Here is a 13,716-nt window from a genome sequence, read left to right as displayed (position 1 = left end):
AGAGCTATTTAATGTCGGGGTCTGTGATACTCTTGGACTTTTATGTCTGCCACCCTGGTCTATTCTCGGTCAACCTATGTCTGTTTTATTCATAGGCACAATGCCTGCAAGAGTTTACTTACCTCTTTGTAGCCAGTATCCAAGATGGCTTCCATGTACTCAGATGCGCAGTGCGCATGCGCCAATTTAGTCACACTTCTGGGTGACCTTTGCTCCTAGCCATACGTCCACGCATGCGCAGTTGCGCATCGTGGACGCCGCCATTGCGGCTGCATGATCTGACATCCCCAGGTGATATCCGTTTTAAATACTGTTTTGATTTCACGATTGTATACACATGTGCATGTATTACCATAATTTACACTGACTGGATGAATTAACCTGTATGTGTATTCCTTAACACTTTTTGTACTATTGTACTCTGTTTACATTTGCATTGCTGCATCACCTTTGAAGATATGTTTCACTTTGTACTTACACTTCTGTACAGTATACCTTGATTTATACTTGATTGCTGTTATTGATTTTTTAATTGGTATCCTGTCTTATACCACTGTTGTTTTACTTGTCATTTGCTTGAGAAAGACTCTAGTAGAGCTGAAACGTCACACTTTGGGTTAATAAAGTACCCTCTTTTTCACTAAATTCTACGGTGTGCTGCCTATTTTTTTGGATCTCTGTTGATATTGAGAGCTTGGTCTGCTCCCTGGGGCCTGCACCCACATCCTTCAACCTGTGCTGCTGGATCTTTTTTGTTTATATATATATATATATATATATATATATATATATATATTATAGTGAGACAGTGACCAGTAAAGCCTGTTGTATGTGTCTTAGTCTCCAGAGAATGTTTAGTAAAATGGAAAGCTCAGACTTCACAAAGCTGGCTAGTTGGAAAAGGACCTGGAGTGGACTGGGGAAGAGTAGTGAGGATTCCCAAATATCTAGTCCATCTCTGTCATTAGGGCTAGACTGCCGGACAATTAGCTGCACCTGTAGACTCTGCATAAGACGGAGCAAATACAGTGTTGACTGGCTCACTTATGGGTCTGACTCCTGAGTCTGGGACATCGCCTGCTGTCTGTGAGTAAAAATCTGTGTTACTGAGTTTCCAGTGCCTGGTAGAAAGGTACCTGGTATTTTATTCACTGTGCAATAATAAATATATGTAGTTTTCCCTTAGGTAATATATATGTTTCACTAGATAGATACCAATGGGAATTTAATTTGGTTAGAACCAAAATAAATTCCCATTGGTATCTATCCAGTGAAACAAAGGTACCTGGTATAGTCAGGGACTGCATTTGTTTAGTTAGTCCTCAGCCGAGCAGGTTTCTTTTGTTTTTGCCTAAATTGTAAAAGGCTTATTTTTTCTCATTTTGGACTATAAGAATAAAACACAGGCAAGCCCTGTTTGGAAATAATTTGCTGTGTCAATGTCCCTTAGGCCGGTTCCACAGTCCGTATGTCGGCCGCATTTTTTTCTCGGACCGAACACGCTGCAGGGAGCAAGGCTCCTAGCATCATAGTTATCTATGATGCTAGGTGTCCCTGCCTCCCCGCGGAACTACTGTCCCGTGTACGGTCCGGGAAATGCGGCTGACATACGGACCATATAACACGGACGCTCATAGAAATCCAGCCTTACTGCTGTGAACTTGCTTGCCTCACTCTACTTGCGTTTGCTTATATACGTTTGTATAATCTTGTTGTATGTAATTTTTTGCACAGTTTGGAGTTTGTTTTCCCATTGTCAACTAGCAACAGTACAGCCATATGCCTCTATATTTCTACAGTGTGTGATGTGATTTTCTTTGACTGTTACATGCATTCTAAAGGACATGAGGAATTTGGGGGAGAAAAAGCTGTGCTTTGAGAGAGTACATGTCAGTAGACCTTCAGTCAACTGGAGCTGATATGGTCTGACAAGTGTTATAGCCTCTCCTCGTAATGGATGTTTCTGCTTTAGCAGATCAGAGGCGAAAAATATATAATTCCCAAAAGTCTAAAGCTACATGAACTATTATTTAATTACTTTCTAATAAAAGAAGCTGATGTAACATTTGATCCTTTTACCTTTTCCCACTTAATGTATGACATAGATACTGAACTTCAACTTGTATAAGGTACCATTTTTTTAAAATGGTGAGTAACAGAAAACAACAGTACCAATGAAAGTACAAATATGTGTCAAAATGATACATAAATTACTGTATAATAAGTTTTTTAAAATAAGAAAAATGGAAAGTATAGATTAATTTTAAAATAAACTTGTTTGCAATGTAAGGTGTCATGTAATTATAAGCCATTTAAAAAAAAAATTATTACATATTTACTTTTGAACTATTTCTGTGAGAACTGTATGCACTTTTTATCTGGGTGCTGCATGGCACTACAGATTTGCAAAAAGTATAGTGGTATTATTTATGCACTATATTGCAGCTATTATCTTGCACTTTATAAGAGCATTATGTGGGCAAAATATGATAACATTATTTACTTCTTGCTGGTTTTATTTAACCCCTTTAGGACACAGCCTGTTTTGGCCTTGTGGACACAGATGATTTTTTCAAATCTGACATGTCACTTTATGTGGTAATAACTCCGGAACGCTTTTACCTATCCAAGCGATTCTGAGAATGTTTTCTCGTGACATATTGTACTTTAGGTTAGTGAAAAAATTTGGTCGATAAATTCAATATTTATTTGTGAAAAACTTCACATTTTAGCAAACATTTGCAAAAATTTGCATTTTTCTAAATGTAAATGTATTTGCTTGTAAAACAGATAGTAATACCACACAAAATAGTTACTAGTTAACATCCCCCATATGTCTACTTTATGTTTGCATCATTTTTTTTACGTACTTTTATTTTTCTAGGACGTTACGAGGCTTAGAACTTTAGCAGCAATTTCTCATATTTTCAATAAAATTTCAATAGGCGATTTTTTCACGGACCAGTTCAGTTCTGAAGTGGCTTTGAGGACCTTATATATTAGAAAGTCCCCATAAATCACCCCATTTTAAAAACTGCACCCCTCAAGGTATTCAAAACAACATTCAGAAAATATTTTAACCCTTTAGGCGTTTCACAGGAATTAAGGCAAAGTAGAGGTGAAATTTACAAATTTCATTTTTTTTGCCAAAATTCATTTGTAATAAAAAAAAATCTGTAACACAGAAGGTTTTACCAGGGAAACACAACTCAATATTTATTGCCCAGATTCTGCAGATTTTAGAAATATCCAACATGTGGCCCTAGTGTCCTAATGGACTGAAACAAAGGCCGCAGAAGCAAAGGAGCACCTAGAGGATTTTGGGGCCTCCTTTTTTTAGGAATATATTTTTGGCACCATGTCAGGTTTGAGGAGGTCTTGTGGTACCTAAACAGTCGAAACCCCAAAAAAGTGACCCCATTTTGAAAACTACACCCCTCAAAGCATTTTTCTAGGGGTATACTTAGCATTTTGACCCCACAGTTTTTTTGCAGAATTTAGTGAAATTAGTCTGTGAAGATGAAAATCACCTATTTTTCTGTGGAAACATAGAATTTTTTCCTTTTTACAAGGAATAAAGGAGAAAAAGCCGCCCAACATTTGTAAAGCAATTTCTCCTGATTACGGCAATACCCCATATGTGGTCGTAAACTGATATTTGGACCCACAGCAGGGCTCAGGAGGGAACGAGGGCCTTTTGGATATTGGAGCGCAGATTTTGCTGGATTGGTTTTCAGTGCCATGTCGGGTTTAGAACGCCCCGGAGGGACCAAAACAGTGGAAACCCCCCAAAAGTGACCCTATTTTGGAATCTACACCCCTCAAGGAATTTTTCTAGGGGTATAGTGAGCATTTTGGCCCCTCAGGATCTTTTTTAGAGCTAAGGTGACCAAAAACCAGCGATTTTGGCGCTTTAAATTCTTTATTTATTACAGAGTTCACCGTGCGCAATAAATTACGTTTAAATTTATTCTGCCGGTCGGTACGATTACGCCGATACCATATGTGTATAGTTTTTTTAAAGTTTTGCAGCGTTTGCACAATAAAATTACGTTTCTATAAAATTATTTATTTTCTGAAACACGCTATTCTGAGCCGTAACTTTTTTATTTTTTCGTCAAAAAAGCTGTGGGAGGTCTTGTTTTTTGCGGGACGGGTTGTAGTTTTTATTGGTACCATTTTGGGGTAAATGCGACTTTTTGATCGCTTTTTATTCTATATCTTGGGAGGGGTGGTGACCAAAAAATAGCGATGCTGACAGTTTTCCGTTTATTTTGTTTGCAGCGTTCACCGTGCGAAAAAATGAACATTATAGTTTCATAGTTTGGGTCGTTACGAACACGGTGATACCAAATATGTGTACTTTTTTTTAACCTTTTCATTTTTTCCCTATAATAAAAGACTTATTATAGGAAAACAAAACCTTTTATTTTTACACTTTTATAAAACATTTTTATTAACTTTTTTTTTACTTTTTACACTTTATATTTTTGTTTATTAACTTTTCTTTTACTTTTTACACTTTCTTTTTTGACCTGCAGCTCTGATCGCTGCTAGAATACACTACACTACCTAGGTAGTGTAACGTATTCCAACTGTCAGTGTGACGTCACAGTCACTCTGACAGTTGGTCTACGAGGATCAGCAGAGGCTGATCCTCATAGGCTGACATACATGGCAGACCTGGGGTCCGTTGTCTGGCCCCCGGGTGCCATCACAAGCATCAGAAGCCCCCACGATTGCATGGGGGCTGCTGATGCGCTACAAACCCGCTACATGTGGAGATCGCAATCGAGCCCCGCATGTAACGGGTTAATTGCCTAAATCAGCAGCGATGAGCCGCTGATCGGCAACACTGGAGTGTCAGCTGTTGGGGACAGCTGATCTCCAAGTTCCCGATGCACACTGTCGCCGACAGTGTTCCATCGGGAACGACACAGTGACTTCCTGTCACTCTGACAGGAAGCCTATCAGGACCAGCCGAAGGTTGGTCCTGATGGGCTACCGTCCATGGCAGACCCGGAAGCCATTGTTTGGCTTCCGTTTGCCATAGTAACTATCGGCAAACCCTGCGATTTCGGACCGGGGTCTGCCGATATGTTAGAAACCCCCAAAATTCGGCGATTGCACCCGATCGCCGAATTTAAGGGGTTAATTCGCCGAAATCAGCGGCAAAGGACCGCTGGCCGGCAAGAGGGGAGTGTCAGCTGTCGGTGACAGCTGACCTCCCGATTCCCGGTGCACACTGTCGCCGACAGTGTGCACCGGGAAAAACTCAGTAACTATACGTCCTTGTGCGGGAAGTAACCTCCCGCAACGACGGACAGTTACGTCCTGGTGCGGGTAGGGGTTAAACACTTTAAGGGAGTATTATTTTCTCACTTTTTTTCATTTTTTTCCCCAAACATATAAAATTCAGTCAAAACTCAATACTAATATAAGAACATACAATTTTGAAAAATAAAGAGGCGTTTAGGATCTAAATTAAATGTTAATCATCATTGTTTTGATGGAAAGAAGGAGTTATAAACACATTATGCCCCTTGGCTGAAAAACATTCCTTTCGGTCAATTTAGAAGGATAAGGAAAATTTGCTCTGATTCAAACATTTTTAATTCAGAGTGTAAAATTCTCAAACAGCGTTTCAGAGGAAAAAAACTTCCCTAGAAGTCTCAATAAGGGTGCTCTGACCAAAGCAAAAACACTTTCCCAGGAGGACTGCTTATTACCAGTCCCCAAAACAACCGATGTTGAAAGCTCCAAACTCAATTTCATTACTACGTTTAATAATGGAAATAAGCAGATCAGGACCATCCTTTTTAAGCATTAGCACATTTAAATTAACGATTCCTATTTGAAAAAATGTTTACCTGCAGCACCCAAAATCACATACAGAAGATCCCAAGCACTAAGAAATATGCTTGCACCTAGTAAATTACGCAACCCCAAATCCAGTTCCAGCACAATGCTCCCTACAATGTGTGGGTCCTACCACTGCGGTCACTCTTGATGCATGTGCTGTATAATCATCGCACATAGAGTTAATACTTATACTTCAGTGGTAACTTCAGAATGTTTTAATATTAAAACATTTTTAAACTGTAGAAGTGATTATGTGATCTACCTATTACAATGCCCATGCAACCTTCAGTATATTGGAAGAACCACCCATGTGTTATGATGTAGAGTCAAGAAACACCGGTCCAATGTTATTAATGGTTTTCCCAATCACAGTGTCTCACGCCATTTTTCACAGGTACATGAATGCAAATTTGATAATATTTTGGTTATACCAATCGAGCAAATCCCGCTAGGTACAGCAAATAGATTCAGTCGTTTAAAGCAGCGAGAGAATTACAGGATTTACAAACTAGCATGTCTTCACCCAGGTGGTTTAAATTACATCAATGAGACGACTTTAGATTAGATGTTGTCTTTTCCATTTCTTAATAGGTCGGGTTTTCATGTTTCAGTTTATTTTATTATTTATTAGTATTTATAATTATTTATCATTTATTTATTATTTTTTATTTATTCTTATTTTGTATTTATTTATTATTATTTTTTCATTATTTTTTATTTATTATAATTTATTTTATTATAATTTTATTTTATTTATTTTTATTATTTTTATTTTTATTCTTTTTATTATTATTTGTATTTATTTTTATTTTCATATTTATTTTTATTTATATTATTATTATTTATAATCTCATTTATTTTCAATTTATTTATTTATTATTTATTTTTTAATTCGTATTCAAATGTTTCTCAAAAGATCAAAAGATCTTATATATATATATATCTCTTCCCATCATCAGTACTAGTAAATAACAATGGCCTTTCTTTGTTTTTGCTAAAGAGACCTTTTGTTAACATTCAACTTGCACTCACCTTGTTAAGTATTCATTTGTCTACATTTATCTCTGATTATCATTGGTCAAGTCGACATTCATCTTCTTTCACACTTTTGTATCTGTCAATCGCCATACTCACCTTTTTTTCCCCTCTCGGCCACCGTATTTCCGCTGATATCTGCATATCACCATGACAACGGCGACGCTGTCGGCCGTTGTATTACTGCGAGATTTTCCGTATACTGGACCTCGAGTGACCAGGTTTTCTTCCCTCTGAGCTCTCTTACTTTTTTTATTTTAGTCTCTATCTACCAAGATTGCTCCTCTGAGTACTTTTGATCATCATTCTGAAGGACGGCACTAACATCGATCGCGCAAGTTAACTTCAATTTATTCTTTTATTATTATTATATTATTATTATACTTTTTTGTCTTTAACCACTTCCTGACCAGAAGCTTTACCCTCCTTCCTGACCAGGCCCATTTTCAAGTTTTTTTATTCAAAAACACCGAAAAAGGCCATACTTACAAATGGACACAGCCAGGTCTGAAACGCTGATGAAGGCGAGTGAGCAGGTGCTTTAAATAATAATAGCCCCTCCCACTAGTCTTGAGGGGAGTGGTATGTGGTGCATGGGATGTGTAGTAAGAAATAATAAATGAATAGTGTATGTGCAAGTGTAATAATGTGAGTGAAATATAGGGGGCAGTAATGAGTGAAGTGCCTAAAAAATAAATGAATAATGGGATACAAGTGTGTGAAACATGGAGGAATAGTGTGTAAGTCATGAGGCGCAACGTCACTAGCCAGGTAGAAGCCTATTTGTAACGCCTTGAAAATTCATAGAGCGGGCTACCCTGCTTGCTAGGCCAAACAACAGCACACCATGCTCTCCCAGCATCAAAGACCTGGCTGTGTCCAAAAGAAGCGAATATAAGTAATAATGAAAAATACCTGGGGTATTAGTGATCATTTTGGCCAAAAGGACGCAAGCTCGCAAACCACGACATTATATTATTATTATACTTTTTTGTCTTTAACCACTTCCTGACCAGAAGCTTTACCCTCCTTCCTGACCAGGCCCATTTTCAAGTTTTAGCCATGTGCCAATTTAAAAGCTAATTCTTCTTCTATTACTCTTCCAATCTACATGTATTTGGTCTTGTTTTTTTCAGAACATATTGGTCTTCCATATTGTGTAAAAAAAAATAATAGATACAGTATATTTAACTTTTTAAAAAAATATGGAAGAAAAAATGGAAAATAAAGTTGAAAAGAATGTGAATGTGTGATTTTAGGTGATTTTTTTTTTTTTTTTTTTACATCTGGTGCATGCCACTGCGTAAACACACCTGAATACATATTTTGCACCTTCTACCGACTTCAACGATACTAAATATGTGTGCATTTCTTACACGCTGGGCGCAAGGTGACGCTTACAAAGAATGGTGTGCAAGCTGGCTTTTAGAGAAAAAAATTCCAAAGCTGGTTCGCAGACACCATACGTCCATTACAGATGTTGTGACATTCCCAGTCCACAAAAACTGATGGCCTATCCTCAGGATAGACCATCAATATCTGATCGGTCAGGGACCCACATCCGGCACCCCCATCGATCGGCTGTTTTGAAGGGACCACAGTGCTTATACGAGCGCTGCTTCCACTTCATTTCCTTTACTGCTCACACTGTGAATCGCGGACACACTTGTAGCGGCAGTTCACAGTATTACACCCTTCTGCCATTCAAGTGTATACTGTACCACTGTGAACCGCCGCTACAAGTGTCCGCGATTCACAGTGTGAGCAGTAAAGGAAATGAAGGGGAAGCGACGATCATACGAGCATTGCGGCCCTTTCAAAACAACTGATCGGGGCTGCGGGGAGACGGGCCACCACCAATCAGATATTGATGGCTAAGGCTCTATTCACATGACAGGGTCCGAGTGTCGGCCAATAAAAACAGCCGTGTTTCCGTTTTCAACGGCCGATTTTGACCCGTTTTGCATCCGTTTTTTTCCCTGTCCGTTTTAAAATCGGATGAATTTCATTTGTACATTTTTTGCCACACACTTCCCTCTGTAGATACTGCCACAGCCCCTTTTTAGGTAGTGCCACACAGCTCCCCTGTAGGGAACGGCTCCAGGAGAAGTCCCTCACTTCACTGTCCATATATGGACAGTGAAGTGAGGGACTTCTCCTGGATCGGAATCCCCGGCCACAGCGGTGGGGATTCCGCTTCACAAGTCCCTGACGTCACCATGTCCATATATGGACAGTGAAGACAGGGACTTCTCCTGGAGCGTAATCCCCGGCCACAGCGCTTGGGATTCTGCTTCAGAAGTCCTTGACGTCATTGTGTCCATATGTGGAAAGTGAAGTCAGGGACTTCTCCTGGAGCAGAATCCCCAATCCCCAGCCATAGAGTTGCCGAAGCTGTGGCCGGGGATTGGGGATTCCGCTCCTACAGGGAGCAACAAAATACCCTCCTCCTCCTCACATGCACTTCGCACTGTGAGGAGGAGAGAGAGCGAGCGACGGAAGACACGGCCGTCACTCGGAACTCATTCAAATGATGGCCGTGTATTACCCGACCCCATAGACTTCTACGGTGGCCGGGAGAACGGCCGAATATAGGGTATGTCCCATTTTTTGACAGCTTGGTTTAAATAGCCCCATTTGGGGTCTATTGTTCCTACTGCGGCCGTGTGACGGACGTTTTTTGAACGGCCATCACACGGTTGGGAAACCCTGTTGTGTGAAGAGGGCCTTATCCTGAGGAAAGGCCATCAATTTTTGTGGACTGGAAAAACCGTTTGACACCCCAAAAAAGCGTTTTACGCCCGCATTCCTCAATGGCCTCAGGCAAAAAAGTGCAGGCAGGTCAAAATCTGCCTCAAAATTCCTTCAGGAATTTGAGTCAGATTTTTTTCTGCCTGCAAAATACTCCGTGTACAGGTTGTCTGACCAAAGATCCCATAGCCTACACCGCAAGTAATTAAAGTCAATATGGTTGCATTGCGACCTGCAAGTAACTGTGACATGACCGTTTGGATTTCTTGCAACTGTCATGTCATGGCAACTTGCGCGTTGCGTCACAACCACATTGACTTTTATTACATGCAATGTACGCTACGAGACATAGCGATCTTTGGCTGTGTCGTGCGTGGTCAAAGTCGCCGTGTAATTTGTGTGCGAAAAAGGGTGGAATAGCAAGGAGTGAGGTGAACCCCCAGCTAGGAGATTTTGTCTTCCCTCCATCTCAGCTCAAAGTTCAGTTGTATCAAGTTGGCAATGGAATGTGGAATGCTGATGTTCAAGACCTCAGACTTGTCATGGTTGACTTTCAATCCTGAGATTTGGTCAAATTGGTCTCAGACGTGATAAAGATTCGGGAGGGACGTAAGAGGGGATGTCAACACCAATAAGATGTTGTCCGCATATAGTGCACACTTATATGTCTGACCCCTTACCTCAATTCCCTTTATGTCTTTATTCATCCTGATCTGGTGGGCCAGGGGTTCAATTGCCAAGACAAAAAGGATAGGGGAGAGAGGGCACCCATGTCTTGTCCCCTGGCTATGGATATACGGTCTGAAAGAAATTCCTTGATCATTACCTGGGCAGATGGTGTAGAGTGTAGGCTTCTCAAAAGGGTAATAAATTTATTGCCATACCCCCAACGCCTTAAAACAAAAATTAAGTTGTCCCAGGTCAGGGATTCGAAAGCTTTATACAGGTCAAGCGACAGGCACAGTGCTCCCGTTTTCTGTGATTCATTCAAATGTGAATGAACAAGGGATATAAGATCAATGATTCTTCTAGTTTGGTCAGCCGCTTGCCTGTTTGGTACGAAACCCACCTGATCAGGGTCAACGTATTGTTCTAGAAAGGCATTGAGTCTCGTGGCCAAGATTTTCGTGAGAATCTTCATGTCAACATTAATTAGCAATATTGGCCTATCATTTTGACAACAAGAGGGGTTTTTACCTGGTTTTGGGATCACCAAAATGTACGTCCTGAGGGCTTCAGGTCCAGGAGAACCATCATCTCGTAGAGCATTAAAAAGGATGACCAAGTGAGGGGCTAAAACATCCGCACATTTTTTATAGTATAGGTTAGAGAACCCATCTGGTCCTTGGGATTTAGCTGATTTAAGGGATTTAATCACAGTCAAAACTTCCTGAGTCGATATAGAGGCCTCCATATTAATCCTATGGGGGTCCGTTAATACAGGCAAGGAGATATCCTGAAATAAAGCATCAGCTTTCAATTTATCTAGCTGGGGAGGGGATTTGTACAGAGAGGAGTAGAATTAAAAGAAACTATTGAGAACCTCTTTAGGGTGTTGCGTGAGATTACCGTTCGCTAGCCTTAGTTTAGGGACCATAAAGTTAGGGGACAATGGAGCAGGTTTCCGAGCTAAAAGATTGCCTGGTTTGTTGCTTTGGGCAAAAAAATCGATATTGCGTCCAACGAATTTGATGTTCTGCTATAGTAGTAAGGCATAAATTAAGTTCCATACGGGCATCTACAATTTTAGACCGTAAATGAAGTTTATTATCTATCTTTTGTTGTCGTACTAAAGCTAAATAAGCCACTTCCTTATCTTTAAGAGTTTGGTCTCTAGTTCTTTTTAGACATGAGGCAATCTGAATAAGTTTCCTTCTAAGGGTAGCTTTTTGGGCCTCCAAGTTAATGGCTGGGGAAGTGTCAGTCGTGCATTTAATTTGGAAGTAGTGTTCAAGTTCAGTAACAATTTCCTGGGATATTTGGGGATTTGTCAGAAGGGACTCGTTCAAACGCCATGAACTAGTCCGAGGTTTAAGCCTGAAGCAATCCAAAGTAAACAAAACCAAGTCATGACCAGCACACAAAATGGGGTCTATTTTGGCATGGAGTAGACTATTTAAGAGCTGAAATGGAAGGAAGAGATGATCTATGCGAGAGTAAGACGAGTGGGCATGAGAATAAAAGGTCTAATCCCTGGTGGAGAGATTGGCGGATCTCCAAGCATCAACAAAATCATGGGAGTGTAAGAGTTTGGCTAATTGCAACCCCTGTTAGGGAGAGTGCGAAGGGAAGAGGGACCTGCGATCGTTTGGTCAAGGAGGTGATCCAATGCTACATTAGAATAACCACCTAAAAACACTTTACCAATGTTATGGCCTGCTTCGCGTGTGCAATCTGCAATAGAGGCTCTGACTCAGCAACCATCAATCTGGTCAGGATCCCGGAATTTTTGGCGTTCTCTTTCGCTATCAAAAGGTCCCTGAGGGGAAGCAGGAGGAATTCCGGTGGAACGTGAGCGAGGTGAGCGGCTGGAAATAGCTGAAAATAGCTGGATACTCCCGCTGAGGTGCAGAGCTCTAGGGAAACAGGTCCACCATTAGCCCCGTGCACATGCGCCTCCAGAACCAAATTAATTTAACTGGTTCCCGACCGCTGACTATATTTTTACGGCCAGCGGTCAGGGTCCTTAACCCCTTCCCTCTTTAGCCACATTTGACCTTCCTGACAGAGCCTCATTTTTCAAATCTGACATGTGTCACTTATGTGGTATTAACTCTGGAATGCTTTCACCTATCCAAGCGATTCTGAGATTATTTTCTCGTGACACATTGCACTTTAAGTTACTGGCAAAATTTGCTCGATATGTTCAGTATTTAATTGTGAAAAACACCAAAAATTTGTGAAAAATTGCAAAAATTAGCATTTTTCTCAATTTAAATGTATCTGCTTGTAAGACAGGCAGTTATACCACACAAAATTGTTCCTAATTAACATCACCCATATGTCTACTTTAGATTGGCATCGTTTTTTTGAACATCCTTTTATTTTTCTATGACCTCACAAGGCTTAGAACTTTAGCAGCAATTTCTAACATCTTCAAGAAAATTTCAAAAGGCTATTTTTACAGGGGCCAGTTCAGTTGTGAAGTGGTTTTGAGGGCCTTATATATTAGAAACCCCCAAAAAGTCACCCCATTTTAAAAACTTCACCCCTCAAAGTATTCAAAACAGCATTTAGAAAATGTCTTGACCCTTTACACATTTCAAAGGAATTAAAGCAAAGTAGAAAAGTAGAAAATTTACAAATTTCATATTTTTTTGCAGAAATAAATTTTTAATACAATTTTTTTTATAACACAGAAGGTTTTACCAGAGAAATGCAACTCAATATTTGTTGCCCAGTTTCTGCAGTTTTAGGAAATATCCCACATGTGGCCGTAGCATGCTACTGGAATGAAGCACCGGCCTCAGAAGCAAAGGAACACCTAGGGGATTTTGGGGCCTAATTTTCGTTAGAATATATTTTAGGCACCATGTCCGGTTTGAAGAGCTCTTGCGGTGCCAAAACAGTAAAAATCCCCCAAAAGTGACCCCATCTGGGAAACTACACACCTCAAGGAAATTATCTAGGGGTGTAGTGAGCATTTTGACCGCACAGGTTTTTTACAGAAATTATTGGAAGTAGGCCGTGAAAATTAAAATCGACATTTCTTCAAAGAAAATGTAGGTTTAGCGATTTTTTTTTCTCATTTCCACAAGGACTAAACGAGAAAAAGCACGGCAAAATTTGTAAACTGCTGTTTGGACACACGGCAGGGCTTAGAAGGGAAAGAGCGCTATTTGGCTTTTGGAGATCACATTTAGCAGGAATGGTTTACGGAGGCCATGTCACATTTACAAAGCCCCTGAGGGGACAAAACAGTGGAAACCCCCCACAAGTGAACCCATTTCGGAAACTATACCCATTGAGGAAATTATCTAGGGGTATAGTGAGCGTTTTGACCCCACAGGTTTTTTGCATAAATTATTGGAAGTAGGCCCTGAAAATGACAATCAAAATTTTTTCAAA

Source organism: Rhinoderma darwinii, chromosome 1 (assembly GCF_050947455.1).
Source record: "Rhinoderma darwinii isolate aRhiDar2 chromosome 1, aRhiDar2.hap1, whole genome shotgun sequence".
Taxonomy (NCBI): Eukaryota; Metazoa; Chordata; class Amphibia; order Anura; family Rhinodermatidae; genus Rhinoderma; species Rhinoderma darwinii.
The sequence above is the reverse complement of the archived record's forward strand: the minus strand, read 5'-3'. Positions refer to the sequence as shown.